Source organism: Schistocerca cancellata, chromosome 2, assembly GCF_023864275.1.
Source record: "Schistocerca cancellata isolate TAMUIC-IGC-003103 chromosome 2, iqSchCanc2.1, whole genome shotgun sequence".
NCBI classification, from domain to species: domain Eukaryota; kingdom Metazoa; phylum Arthropoda; class Insecta; order Orthoptera; family Acrididae; genus Schistocerca; species Schistocerca cancellata.
This window is the reverse complement of record NC_064627.1, coordinates 614,224,531-614,239,909: the sequence shown is the minus strand read 5'-3', so window position 1 is coordinate 614,239,909 and position 15,379 is coordinate 614,224,531. Positions and strand designations below refer to the sequence as shown.

General features: G+C 38.8%; 1 long non-coding RNA gene across 1 annotated transcript in view; it reads left to right on the top strand.

Annotated features, from left to right (window-relative positions):
* Nucleotides 1-1,051: 1,051 nt before the first annotated feature.
* The window catches only part of LOC126162279 (uncharacterized), a 38,851-nt gene continuing 24,523 nt past the window's right edge, over nt 1,052-15,379 (top strand). The window contains exon 1 of the long non-coding RNA XR_007535049.1: nt 1,052-1,183. This is a non-coding gene — a long non-coding RNA (uncharacterized LOC126162279). The remainder of the gene's footprint in view (nt 1,184-15,379) is intronic.

Genomic DNA, 15,379 nt, shown 5'->3' with positions numbered 1-15,379 from the left:
CTGTCTCAGCGTAGAAGATGGCGCACAATCGACGCCGTATGTTTACAGTCTATACATTATTCAGAGTGTCTCTCCTAAGAGACGTTATGTGCTTTTTCTCTGGTGTTTCAGCAGATATTTGGAATTTCAGTCTTGCATTGTGTAGCTAGAGTTAGCTCTTACGAATAGTGCTCGTCTCGTCATTCACGTGACGGCTAGTGTCGAAGGATAATGACGATTTGTTTCCCGTTACAAGTTAAATGATTTGTTAAGGATATTTAACTTGACATAACAATCCGTAACTGTAGAATTAACAACATATCTCAAATAGTTCCAATATATTATACAGGACAGAAATGTGTGGATTTAGAAGTATTTATAAATGCAGCAGAAAACAAAATTCAACATCGAAGAACAACAAAAAAATATAGGAAATGATCTCCAAAGCGCATTCCTTCATGTGATTCTAAAGTCAATAACTAGACTGACATAGCGACTAAAAAACATCACGTGCTCCTAGGTATACTATCCACTAAGTAAAAGACTCTCCCGTTCAAAACGGAAAGCCGAAAGCAAGTGAACGGTATAAACGATCAGTGACCTCTATACGAATATACCCCCTTTTTCGGGATTTGAGACGTCTGCGTTAATAGATAGGTTTTATTGAAAGAAAAAGAACGTTCCTTTCAAGATTTTTGCCTAAATTTTTTGTGCTATTTTAAAAAATCGTCTTGAGCAATTTGTAGTGACTCACTATTTTACTAGCTTCTTCTCTTCTCACTTCGGCTTTAACATAAATTGCCCCGAAGAAATTGATATATCAGCTATGGTATGTTTGTGAGCCGTAGCATGTAAATTCCGTAGACATTGGTGTTTTCGTTTCCTTGGTTGTATCTGAATGACACATAACGAAAAAAATGAAAGTTGCAATGTGACAGTATGATAACCCGTCGTTTTGACAGTGGCTGTTAAAATGTTGTTGATAACAAACATGACACAGCCATCGATAGCATCCTGTTATGTACAAGGAAAGTCGATCTGCTGCTTGTTGTTGCAGCCACAGTTCGTGGAAGGGAAAATCAGAATGGAACGCTACAATAACCGATGGATCGGGTGTTTGAATATATATAAACGAAAACACAACGCAAGAAGCAGTAGTAGTTCTTACTGAGTACAATGAAGGCTGCACTGTTGCTTGTTGCTGGTGAGTATTGGCAGAATTCATAAATTTTCATTCACAGTAACCTTTTTCCCTTCGTTACTTCCTTTTACATAGTTCCTGAAGAAGTGTTAGGTTGTGAAAATCTCTTTCTGCAATCGTCGAAGAATCGATCACTGCCGCAACTGTCGAGGTAATAGTCAGGAAACAGCTTAGAGTATAGAGTGTTCTAGGACTGTTCCATTCGCTGGTGCTCGCGAGCCGTGTAGTGCATAGGTACTCGACGAAAGGTGTTCTTGTAGTCTACATCAATAATTTCAGTGCTTTTATGGTTTGACCTGAGCAGTTACCAATATTATGTGTATCAGAATAAAATGTGTGTCAAATCTTATTGGACTTAACTGCTAAGGTCATCAATCCCTAAGCTTACACACTATTTAACCTAAATTATCCTAATGACAAACACACACACACCCATGCCCGAGGGAAGTCTTGAACCTTCGCCGGGACCAGCCGCACAGTCCATGACTGCAGCGCCATAGACCGCTCGGCTAATCCCGCGTGGCGTGTATCACAATAGTACTTACGCACCGTTGAGTAGCTAGAGAGCAATCGAAGGGAAAATTCGAAGCGCCACGCGAAGGCGAAAACAACGCTAAACAGACAATGAAGTATGAGGGATTTTACAGGCTTGCAAGGCGAATAGGGTAGCACAAGATAGGAAAATATACAGGATACCAAACTGAGGAATGAATGAGCTGTGAATGTAGAAATTACCGAACCACATACCAGAAAATGTGGGTAACACACTTTTATTGTTTGCTGAGAATTCAGTTGTCCTAACCAAACAATAACTGTAGAGAAAAAGTGACCGACATAAAGATAAATTCGCTTTATGGATGAAATAGCAGCTTGCATGAAAAGTGACCAAACGGAAATGCAGTGGTAGAAACGAAGCTCATCAGGTTATATCACTGTGTTGGGTACAGCCGTAATAATCCTGTTACTGTTGCCAAATATCGGTGTGATTATAAGTGGAGTTCGTCAAGCATCTCCTTGTTTCCTTCACTGTATCTTCTCCATGTCTGTTCTATCGATTCCAGACAGATGAGAAGTATTCGGGGACCTACTGAGAGATTTTTTTGCAAGCTATCTCTTTCGTAGGACAATTATACTGTCTCAAGAATTTTCCAATAATTCTGAGACTGGCAATGGCTTTTCTTGCATCTGGTTTTGTGTGCTAGTTCCACTTCAGGTCACTTCGGACAATTACTGCTAGGCACGTTCTAGTTCCAGTGATTGGTCGCAATTAGTGTAATTTCACAGTAGTGGATCTCTTCACTTATTTATGCCCAATGCATTATACTTAATTACGTACGTGGTCAACTTCCAACATCTCCCCAAATCGTCCAGCCTCCGTAGATTTTCATTTTCCTGCAGTCTTCAGACGTTGCAGCCTCACTACAGACAACAGTATCGTCCACGATGTATCTCATGAACCTTCCGCCGTCGTCACTAAATCATTTATGTACAGGGTGTTAAAAATGTATTCCATGTTTTGAGTGAGTGTTATATGGACGAAAACAAAAAAAATTCCAATAAAAATGGTATGTATAATGCACAATTTAAGAGGCATGAACACTTGTTCATCTTTGCTACCGCGAAGCACATCTCGTGTACTGTAAACCCTTTGCTGTTTCTAACTGTCTACAGAATGCAGTAAAAATGAGAAAACAAATGAGACCAAATTGTTTGGTTTCTATGTAACTGTATATATCGCACCTATACTCTCCAGTGCATAAAAAGATTTATTGTGACATGTGTACAAACGGTTAAATTATTAACAGAAACAAGGTATCTAATCCGAAGATTACCTTTCGAATATAGAGAGTTACAAACTAATTGTTACTGCATGTGTGTTTACTGTGTACAACAACGGCAGAATTGAAAAAACGTAATAAATAAAAGTTTTACTGAATTTAGACCCAATTCTGGAACCTTGCAAACAGTGAGCAAGGCAGATAATACAGCAAATAAGCAAAATGCACTTGTGTGAACTTAGATGTAGAAAAGATCCGTAACATGAACACTAAAGACGTCAATATGGGTTGCAATAATGTTAATTATAATTATGCTATGACACGCAGCAGTCTTCATTAATTTCAAAAACCGTCTAGCGACTGTGTACTAGGTCCATACACGTGCTCGCTCACTGATATTTTGCCTTGCCTCTAATAATAAAACCATTTCCATCACAATCTCCATTTGGCATTTCCGCGCCAACAGACGCGTCTATACCAGAACACAGAAACTTCACAACTCATCTCTACCCGCTCTCTCAACACAACGAAGTTATTGTTACATGAAATATATTACTCGTGTTTCGTGCAAAAAATATTTCCGACATTGTCAGCGTATTTGCTACAGCGATTTGACATAATTTTTTCTTATTTATTCTTTTAGCATAAATTATATTTTCATGATACTAATTACTGACAAAATTAATAAATATATGTAGTTCAAGAAAATTGTTTTCAACTCCGGACATGAAGTAGCTGAAGAATACATGAGGCACTGTGTTGTAGTGTTACAAACAGAGCTCGTAATGTAATCTGCTTGCTGCTGCGTACATCCTATGCTTGTGAGCCATCGCTCTGTAATAACACGCTTCCTTAGTGCTAGAAAGTTCAGAGTAAAAAGTGTAACATAAATTTTTGACACAAGCTATTAAAAATACGAATTGGTCCTGTTAGAATTAAGGAATGTGCCCCACTTACACAGAACTGTGAATACGGTTTGGAGCAAAAACACTAACAGATGTTTACTGCATGTTGTATTCACAGACAATAACAGAGGAACGTGTTCATTTGTTTACTGCGTTCCGTAGGTCGTTCGTCCTGCGCTAGAACAGACGTCTCTCACAATAACAAAGATCAATAGCCGGCCTGTGTGGTCGAGCGATTCGACGCGCTTCAATCTGGAACCGCGCGACCGCTACGGTCGCAGGTTAGAATCCTGCCTCGGGCATGGATGTGTGTGATGTCCTTACGTTAGTTAGGTTTCAGTAGTTCTAAGTTCTAGGGGACTGATGACCTCAGATGTTAAGTCCCATTGTGCTCAGAGCCATTTTAACCACTTTTGAAAAATCAGTAAGTGCTCAGAGCTCTTGAGGTATGCATTTCAGAGAACATATCTACTTGACAATTTGGCAATGTTTTAATCCAAAGTGCCACCTCTCCAAATATAGAATACTTTTTTTTAACACTGTGTAGTGTGAACACTAGTGACTACGTCGCCCTTCTTTTGGGTGCTCTTGAAATTGTCTTCCCAACTGTCGATTTTGTTCCGTTAATAGCGATGTGTTGAGTTATATCTACAGCGACACATATCTGTATCGAATATCTTTCGGAATAATTAAAGAAACGAGGAACTAATGTGGGCAACATTGTCCACGCTCTGGAGCTGAGCTATCTCGAGATTTCTGTTTGCGGAATTCATGTGAATTTCTCATGGAGAAGATTCTCGTCGTCCAAAAATAGTCATAATGAGTGAATGTGAAACGTGTTCAATCACTCTGTACGTTAGCGATTTAGGCCTTCAATTATGCGCAGCCGCGCGGTGTAGCCGCGCGGTGTGAGGCGCCTTGCCGTGGTTCGCGCGGCTGCCCCTGCCGGAGGTTCGAGTCCTCCCACGGACATGAGTGTGTGTGTTGTCCTTGGCGTAAGCTGTTAAGTTAGATTAAGTAGTGTGTAAACCTAGGGACCGATGACCACAGCAGATTGGTCCCATGGGAACTTACCACAAATTTCCAATTTCCAATTACGTACGCTTTTTCAAATCGATTGGAAAGCTTCGTTGGTCTTGCAATTTACGATAAACTTCTGCTCCAAGGGAAGAATTTTCTGCATATGATCGTACAAGTATCTCCCAGGTCCATATGATTTTCTACTTTTACACTATTGAGCAATTTTGGTTTCTATTATGCGCATCAATTATGTCCACGTCGACCAAATGAGCGCTATGGGATAATTGGGTGAGCCTTCATTCCATGATGAAACAGTTTCGAAAGACCGAATTCGGTAATTCGACCTTCTCTTCATGAACTTCCATTTAGGTGCCACTACGACCAAAAGGTGACTGAATAGGTAGTGTAGACGCATTTTCAGGTCCGATACTTCTTAGGATTTTTGATCGTATCGGTCAGTGACATTTTAATTTCATACACATGGTTACCTTCAGCTTGTGATTGTTAACAAGGCTCTGCCGTCGTTTAAATCTCTATTGAAGTTCTCCTTCTTTTAGGATGGGCTTAGTAACATACCACGTGAACTCTGGTCAGTCTTTGCGATCCTTCGTAAGCCTACTTGGTACCTATAAGTTAAGATGCGTTTTCAGAACTTTTAGATTTCATCCATTTGTGCTTCACATCTTCTTCATCAGAGCAGATGAATATTCGATGGTGACAGCTCAAACACACTCCAGTTTATATCCTGCTATTCTGCTAAGGAGACATATTTTCATGTATCTCGTAACTTCTTTTTCTTCGTTTTTACACTTGGAGTCATTGAAGCCTTAACTGCTGTATATTGACATCTCACCTTTACGTAAACCCATTCGGGTCTGTTACCAGATCCTGTCTGTTACTGGATCATGTAAGATATTCCCCTACGAGTCGGTTCTTTGAATCATTCAGAACAGTCTCATACTAACCCTTTCTCTGGCACCAGTTTTGATCACATGGTTCTCCCATTTAATAGCTACATGATACCGCTACGTTAACGTTTGGAGCTGCAATCTTTTAACAGTAGATAAATAGTGAAGTATGAGTCTCATAAATGATACAAACTGGAACTAGTAGCAATATCTCCCTTGTTGGGTTAATGAAAAGACGGGTTCCAGTTCAATTGTACAACAATAAAGTTCCTTCAACATTTATTATTTTACATACGTAGCACAACACGTTTCCCGAATTTTTTCCCAGTGTAGAATATTGTAGGAAATAACACAATTTTAGATATGGTGTCTGATTGTATGTTTGTTCTCGCTCTAGTTCCTTGTGGTCCTCTTTTTATCTCCTCATTGTAATTAAAAAAACGGAAAATTTTAACCATGGAATGTAAATGCTGCTGTTTTGGATAATATTTTTGGAATATATAGATTTGGAATGTATCACAATAGTTTAGATATATTACACCGATTTTATAGATGCTCTTGATACTCTTAGGACAAAAAAAAATCGCTCAGTGAAAGTAAATGGAATTTGCAGCAAAAATTGTCTGCACTGGATGTATAAGAGCGCGATGACAGCACATATTTATATATTTATTAGGAGAAAGACGACACTTGTCGATAGTTTAACGAATATAGGAGATTAAAAAATTTCTATGAATATATGGGATTGAACTAGAGAGCAGCAGTAACCTATTAAGATCTCGAATATATGCAATGGATTAGAATCTAAATAAAGGACTTCGTTCATGGGAAAGCATTTTGTGTCTAAATCGTTTCGTATAACAGAATCTTTGAGGATTTCGGAGGATATTCTTGGTTACTGATAAGTAGATGCAATTGCGACACTTTATTCCATACATTGCTACGTTATAACTAAACACTTTCAACAAACTGCTCCGCTGACAGTAACAAGCCTTGGTTCATTGAAGTTGGGGAATATTAAACGGTTTGCTTCGCTAAATTTGTATGGGTACTACATGCGTATCATATAAATCTTTTTATCAAAATACGTAATACTTGGAATACAAACACATGTAGTGCTACTGAAGACATAGTTCAGTAGGCGAAGACGTGCAAATTATGCTGCGTGCTGTTAGCGTGATATTTGTTGAAGTAAACATACACGAACGTTCCTCATCCATGCTTCATATTACCAAACGTTTCTTCTTCAGTTTCTAAATAAATATAACACGCAATAAGTATGTATGACTCTAAAGCATATCTGGGAGCCCTTATAATGCTCAACATGTTGCCTTAATTTTTCTGTTGCATGTTAACTACTGCAATGCAATACAACACGCCTCGAACAGGGTAGCAAGCATGACAAGGCATACTAGAGACCGGCTTCCCCTCCCGCCTACCCCCTCCATCCTACTATTCTTGACCATGTAAAGAACTTCTATTAAACGTACAACTAGTGTAATTTTCTCACACAGGTTAACTAACGTGTAGCATGAAGGTACTAAAATTAGTTGAAGTCCATTCATATTGCAACTTACAAAATGAATCACCGTGTTTAAAATAACTCTTTGTGTCAAGTGTGTTGTCACTACTGTATCATGTAACAATATATGTGGTGCAGGACGTTAAAAATACAAAAAATGTACTATGCTTACACAGTGTAATTGCTATGAAACTAAAATAAATCAATTTGGAATTTTGTTTAAGTGGCCTTGTAAATCATACCACAATTCTCGCTATTATAGATGTTATGGTAAATGAGTGCCCGACTTGTTTTTTGTTAAGTACAAGTCACGTAGGTAACCATCCTTTGGTCAGTCACCATTTTTATCGCCATACTTGATGGTGATACCATATAGACAGACTTAATTTGAACAGGGGTGACGTTTGATCTACTGCAAGAAGCCCTTCATGGTTAATTCCACCTGCCCTGCGACACTTTGTTGCCAATATTGGATTTGCGATGTTAGATGGGGTCTGTCATATCGGATACAATCTTGGCGGAGCAAGCAGAATATTTCTCCTTGAACTTAACTTGTCCGAGAGGGATGGGGGAGACATTAAGAGGTTATCCAATTAGGACAATTAACCCTGCATTTTAATTATAGCTCTATTTTGACTTCCAAGTGTCATACATGATCTACTGTCTGTCCTAGAACCAAGTTTTCCCTAATGTGTCAAGGGGAGGGTGAGGATGACATAAATCATTTGCTGTTCAGGTGGTAGGAGAGTATGGCGTCGTAAGTCAGCTCGCACACGGTCCAATAGTGGAACAGTGAAGTAAAAAAGTGGTTCGATGACTCTTCGGCCAGGCACTTACGTGTGAATTCCAGCATTGCCAAGGTAGTGATGTAGCTTTAGATGTAGATCTCTTTGTTCAGGGTATAATGTAGGGAGAGAGATTTATAAATTATCTGGACACAGTGATGATGATGAAGACTGGATGAAATGCGGGTTTGTATTGGTATTGTTCTACTACTCTGACTGTAATCAGTCAAAGTCCAAAACCAATCGTCGTCTAACCATCACGAAATATTAATGTCACAGCAGCCTCACTGTTACCAAATCTCATTTGACTTAAGATTTTGTAAGCGTTAAGAACTGTTCAAGTACATGAGTAGCCGCTTATCACTCTACAATCACTTCATAGGTCGTAAAATCACTGACACCACCCCAACATACAAACTACCTGCAATACCGTTCCACACAGCGTGACAAGTCTGCTACGGAATGACCCCTCAGCTCACAACGACAACAAGTTACTGCCCTCTCGGACTTATAAGTCCTCGGATTCACTACCGAAACTCACAACGAACGCAATATTTAGAAAGTGGACCTATGGACCCAATAAATTGGGTTGCTGCATATGTTGGTACCGTTTTTCCATAATTTTAGTAAACAGAACAGATACACATAACAGAGGCTTTAGATAGTAATATTTTCTCCTTCACTGTTACAACAGTCTGCCAATGCTAGGGTAACTTGTCTATTCAGCGACTACAGAAATCAAGTGGTTTTTCAGGCGAAGACCTCTTTGAGCCATATTCGGCGTGCGTTTTCATCCGGCAAGTAGGTTTCATGAACGTTGTTCGATAGAAAGCGGAAAAGGAGACATACTGATGGCACAAGATCGAATGAATAAGATGGTGCGTAATTACTTCCCAACCCAACTCTTGCATAGTGTTTCTTGTCAGTCTAGCACAATGTGGACGCGGGTTATCAGAAGTAGCATCACTTCACCCAGTCCTGCTGGTCGTTATTCTTGTATTACGCCTGCAAGATATCTCAGCTGTTGAGAATAAATGCCAGCAGAGATGGTTACTCCATCGCTTTTCCACCACATGTGTAACATTATCATTCGTGGGTGCGTGCAGGTCTTTTTACAGGGAGTTGCTGCTTTGTTTTAGCTCAACCAATTGTTTCTCTTCCTTATGTTAGCGTAAAGGCACCATTTCTAATCAGCAGTAACGACACAGTGTAGGAATAATAGGTTCTGTTCACCAGCCAATTGATGACGAGCAAGCACAGATGGACATAGGGCCGCCCACTAATTTTTGTGATTTTGACTCTGAGCATCTGGTACCAATACACACGACTTTGAAGCTGCTCCATTGCATACAACTGTCGTACGATGGTGGAATAATCATAGTTTATCACATTTCCGAGTTAATGAGTAAACTGAAGTGGGTACTTGTGAAATAATGTGTTTCAACTATCTTCATCAAACCCGAAGGTCTTCCAGAACATGGAATCACTACTGTCAAAACGATCCTCATACAACGAGATAACCATTTCATTGCTCTGTCCAGTAGCATTATCCCTATACCCTGTGCAAATGTAACTGTCTTCTTCCACTGCTGTCACCCCTCTATTGACTTCAAACAAAAGAATACGCCGGGAATGTTCCGATTTCTGCACTTGACACTCCATTTTCTTGCATCTACAGCTCCACTCATCATCTCCAAATGACAAACTGACAATCTGTAAATGCAGATGGCAACAGTGAACTAAAAATACAAAATGACATTCGATAAAGATATCCATAGCAACTGGAATACCAACATGAAAAACAAAAACGCTTCGAACTTATGCACCAACCTTATGAAACATGTAGACGTTATAATTATAACATCTATGTCGAGTTTAAAGTCTTCGACTTCCGTTCCCCCTAAGATAACGTACATTTTCCAATATTTAATAGTTTACATATAATTAAATAAAACATGAAATTTGTGCACAAGTGCCTATGATAATTGATCAAGTAATGACTCTTAAAAGAAGCTAGGAAAGAAAGGTAGCCTGTGCGATAGAAGCTTCTTAGTTCTTTATTCAACGCTGCTATTATGGTTCAAATGGCTCTGAGCACTATGGGACTTAATTGCTTAGGTCATCAGTCCCATAGAACTTAGAACTACTTAAACCTAACGAACCTAAGAACATCACACACATCCATGCCAGAGGCAGTATTCGAACCTGCGGCCGTTGCGGTCACGCGGTGCCAGACTGCAGCGCCTAGAACAGCTCAACCACTGCTGATATTACATTACGTGTAATTAAACACTTTCAAATGACGAGAGTATTTCATATGGACAAAATTTAATACTTAATTACATAAGCAAAAATAACGTTATAAGTTTTACGTATGACCTTTTTACTAATCGTGAAGTACGAGGAATGTCATGTTCCGAGTAAATGTGGAGAATGTGATGATCTGGCATGTTTCCACAATGTAAAAAAAGTGAAATATAATAATTCAATAAATAAGATAAACATGGATGTGAGGATTTAGTGATGGTAGCTAGTGTCTTCCGTGTAATTTAGCGCTCACCTCACCTCTTCCATGCCTGCAAAAAACTACGGATATCATGTCTTCGGCAGCTTGTTCGCCGGTGGGAACGTGGCTAACGAAGCTGGTGCAGCCATCTGCCCTTCCCTCGGCTCTTCAGCCAAGTCAAAACGTACAATTCTAAAGTTCCAATAAGTTTAGATAGCTGAATAGCTCCCCAGCGTGTGTGTTACGTTACACTGTGAATGAATTAACGCGACGGATCTATCAGGGATGGAGAAGATAACAGAGTATATTATGTGTACTGTCATTCATTTCCTGCTGCTTGAAAAAAATTCTCTGGGCAAAATACCTGTAACCAAAGCTATCACTTGATTTTATTATTCATTGTCTCATTCGCTCTACATTTATAATTCTTTTGTTTGCTAAGTGGGAAAGGTAATTTCCTTCCTGTCTGTCGTATTTGCATAAAACCGTGAGGCTCTCGTGTTGCGAGACAGTACGTCTTCATGTTTTCTAAATAATGCCGCAAATATTCTGTATTGTCATACAGTAACTTACGTGACTGTAGTCACATTGGTTTTCATGTACGTCATAGAGACTACCAGCCTCAGACTCACACTGCCAGCCAATAGAGCATCATTACCGTCCAGTGGAGGTATTTTAGCAAGCGCCAAAGTCGTGCTATGAGTCCTTAGAGTGCGTTGTATCTCAATATTTGCACATTAGGAGAGAGTGGAGTCACATTGCCAAACAGTACTGATGCACTGCTACATGATAGAGTGGCACTAACTCGCAGTAGACAAAACCGCATTCTGTAATTATGTTCATTAACTTCTTCAGCCCTGGTAACACGGACAACCAGAAGAGTCGACCACCGTCGCCAACCCACAACCAACCACCGTCACCCATCCACAACCAACCACCATCACTACCCCGAAACCAACCACAGAGAGCTCTCCCGCGCAAGACGAAGATGCCATATGTGTGGAGGCAGACAACACTTTGTACTTGTATGCTAATGTCCAGAAGCTGTATCGTTGCTATGACCTGATACCGAAAAGGAAGTCACTTTAAACAACACTATTTCCTACTTAGAATTGATAAGATAACAACAGATAGTTTAGTATAACATTTCATGAAGGATTACATAGTGCATGTGAAAAAATGAATAATATCAAACATTCGAGAGAAGGTGGTTACCCCTACCTGATACTCAAAATGCATGAAAATACCTTCCCGCACAATGCAAGACCCCGAACTTTTCAAAATTGCAACTCTTCGGGATTCTTCACCAAAACTATTTGGATCAATTTGCTGCACGCAGTTAATCCACTTTTCCCTATAATTTGCGATCCCCTAAAATTTACTGCATTTTTTAACCTTCTACAGTTCTGAATCGGAATTATTAGGATTAATCTGTATAACTCGGCACGATGTTCGTCGGAGGCTATAGTTTCAACATTTTACGAAGGGATATTTGAATAGGCGACGGATGTTACAACAAGTGCCGTGATCGATAGCATGTGATTTATTTTGACGTTGTTGTGTTAGTAGCTTTGTACCAAAGCCTACACACAGAAAAACTACATATCCGATAGGAATGTCCCACTTTTCAAATTAACCCGTTTAAGTCAGGAAATGGCATTAGTGTATATAAAGAATAGTGTATCGTCCGGTGTATAAATTGACAGAGGAGGAATACTATGATGTCTGTTTTAAAAAGCTCAAACGACAGGTTATCAGTGCCCTTGAATGAAATTTTCACTCTGTAGCGGAATGTGCGCTGATATGAAACTTCCTGGGAGATTAAAACTGTGTGCGGACCGAGACTCGAACTCGGGACCTATGCCTTTCGAGGGCAAGTGCTTTACTATCTGTCTTTCTTTTATCATAATGACTTGGTACTATCATGACACTTCAGTAGACCATTGGCAAATCATCATGCAATGTCAGCTGCTAATGGGAGAAAAAAATAACTATGATAACATAATAATAATAATAATAATAATAATAATAAACCCCGTGGAGACCCAGGAAAAGAATAGACCTCTGGTATGTTCTGCCAGTCGTAAAAGGCGACGAAAAGAACAAACCACTAATAGGGCTAACCCCCCTTTTAGTGTGATTAGTTGGTTCAGGACAGAACTAATGAAGCCTCGGAGAAGCGCTGTTATTGTTGGGGACGACGCTTGAACCCTATGCCCGTCCACAATGGTAACGACACTGCTAGCCACACTGAAAATGATTTAAATCCAAATAGAGGTGTTTTGCAGGATACACTTCCTGCAACCACTCTAGAAGGAAAACAAAGAGGATGAAATGGTCAGATGAAGTTAACCGACACCTCATGATCTGTTATTACCATGCAACAAACTTAGGAACCAACACATCTGGATACAGATCACAAGTATACACAACATTTATTATAAGATACCCAGAATTAAAATTTTTAACGGAACAACGACTAGCTGACTAGCTAGATCCGTGTAGTAACCAAAAATAACAGGATACCCCAGTCAGAATTAGAAAACATCAAACAACAAGTACAACAAATACTGGAACAAAATAATGTGCAATCAGAAGAGGAAAATACAGTAATGGACTCAAACCTCCCAGAGCAAACAAACAAAGAACAACACGCATCAATTAAACAATCAGAGGAAAATGAAATCTTAAGACAGCCACCAGAACAAGCACAAATAGAACACGAAGTGACACACGTGTTAGATATAGTAGAAGAATTTCAGCTCACGTAAATAGAATACAAAGACACAAATACAGACATTAGACCATTCTTGCATAGACCACCAAATAACCCAAAAGTCGAAACAACAATAACAACTATCAACACAAACATACACAACAAAATAAATGAAAATACAACTATGGAAGAGTTACAACTACTGGTTTATATAGGAGCGCTCACTACACGAAATATACACACTAGGCAGAGATCAGAACCAACCGACACACAGAAGAAACCGTCAAAACCAGCATGGCAACACAGACTATAGATCAGAATAGAAAAACTGAGAAAAGACATCGGACAGATAACACAATTTATAAGAAATGAAATATCAGACAAAAAACGAAAAAGTTTAGGTAAAATCTCACAAAAAGGAGCGACAGAGCAGTTAGATGAAAAGAAGCAGAAAGTACAAGCATGGGCCAAACGACTTAGAAGATACAGACAAAGTGAAAATAGAAGGACACAAAACCAAACATTCAACACAAATCAAAAGAAATTTTACCAGATAATAGATAACACACGTTAAAATAGACAATCCTCCAAACATAACAGACATGGAACATTTCTGGAGCAAGATATGGTCAAACCCAGTACAACATAATAGACATGCACGGTGGATACAAGCGGAAACAAACACATACAAGATGCTACCACAAATGCCTGAAGTGATAATTTTTCAACATGAAGTCACCTAAGCAATTAATTCTACACACAATTGGAAAGCCCCTGGAAAAGATAAAAATAGCAAATTTCTGGCTAAATAAGTTCACCTCAACACATTCACATCTAACTAAATTATTTGACAGTTACATTGCAGACACATACACAGTCCCTGATACACTTACACAAGGAATAACTTATCTGAAACCTAAAGATCAAGCAGACACAGCAAACACAGCAAAACATCGCCCCATAACATTCCTACCAACAATATACAAAATATTAACTTCAGTCATTACACAGAAATTAATGACACATACAACACAGAACAAAATTATAAATGGAGAACAAAAAGGCTTCTGCAAAGGAGCACGAAGATGTAAACAGCAACTGATAATAGATGCAGAGGTGACATATCAAGCTAAAACTAAACAAAAGTCACAGACATTGATTACCAAAAATCTTTTGATAGTGTACCCCACTCATGGTTACTACAAATATTCGAAATATACAAAGTAGATCCTAAATTGATACAGTTTGTAAACATAGTAATGAAAAATTGGAAAACCACACTTAATATCTAAACAAATTCAAATAATATCAGATCACAGCCAATACAAATTAAGCGTGGAATGTACCAAGGAGACTCAATAAGTCCTTTCTGATTCTGCCTTGCCCTGAACCCACTATCCAACAAGCTAAACAATACAAATCATGGATATAATAACACCACCACATACCAACACAAAATCACACATTTGCTATACATGGATGATCTAAAACTGTTGGTAGCAACAAATCAACGACTCAACAAATTACTAAAGATAACAGAAGTGTTCAGCAATGATATAAATATGAATTTTGGAACAGACAAATGTAAGAAAAATAGCATAGCCAAGGGAAAACACACTAAACAAAATGATTACATATTGGATAACCGCAGCGACTGCGTAGAAGCGATGGAAAAAATAGAGGCCTATAAATATCTAGGATACAGACAAAAAATAGGAATAGATAATACAAATATTAAAGAAGAACTAAAAGAAAAATATAGACAAAGACTAAAAAAATACTGAAAACAGAATTGACAGAAAGAAACAAGAGAAAACCTATAAATACTTATGCTATACCAATATTGACCTACTCATTTGGAGTAGCGAAATGGAGTAACACAGACCTAGAAGCACTCAATACACTTACACGATCACAATGCCACAAATATAGAATACATCACATACATTCTGCAACAAAAAGATACACATTAAGCAGAAAGGAAGGAGGAAGGGGATTTATCGACATAAAATACCTACACTATGGACAGGCAGACAGTTTCAGAAAATTCTTTATAGAA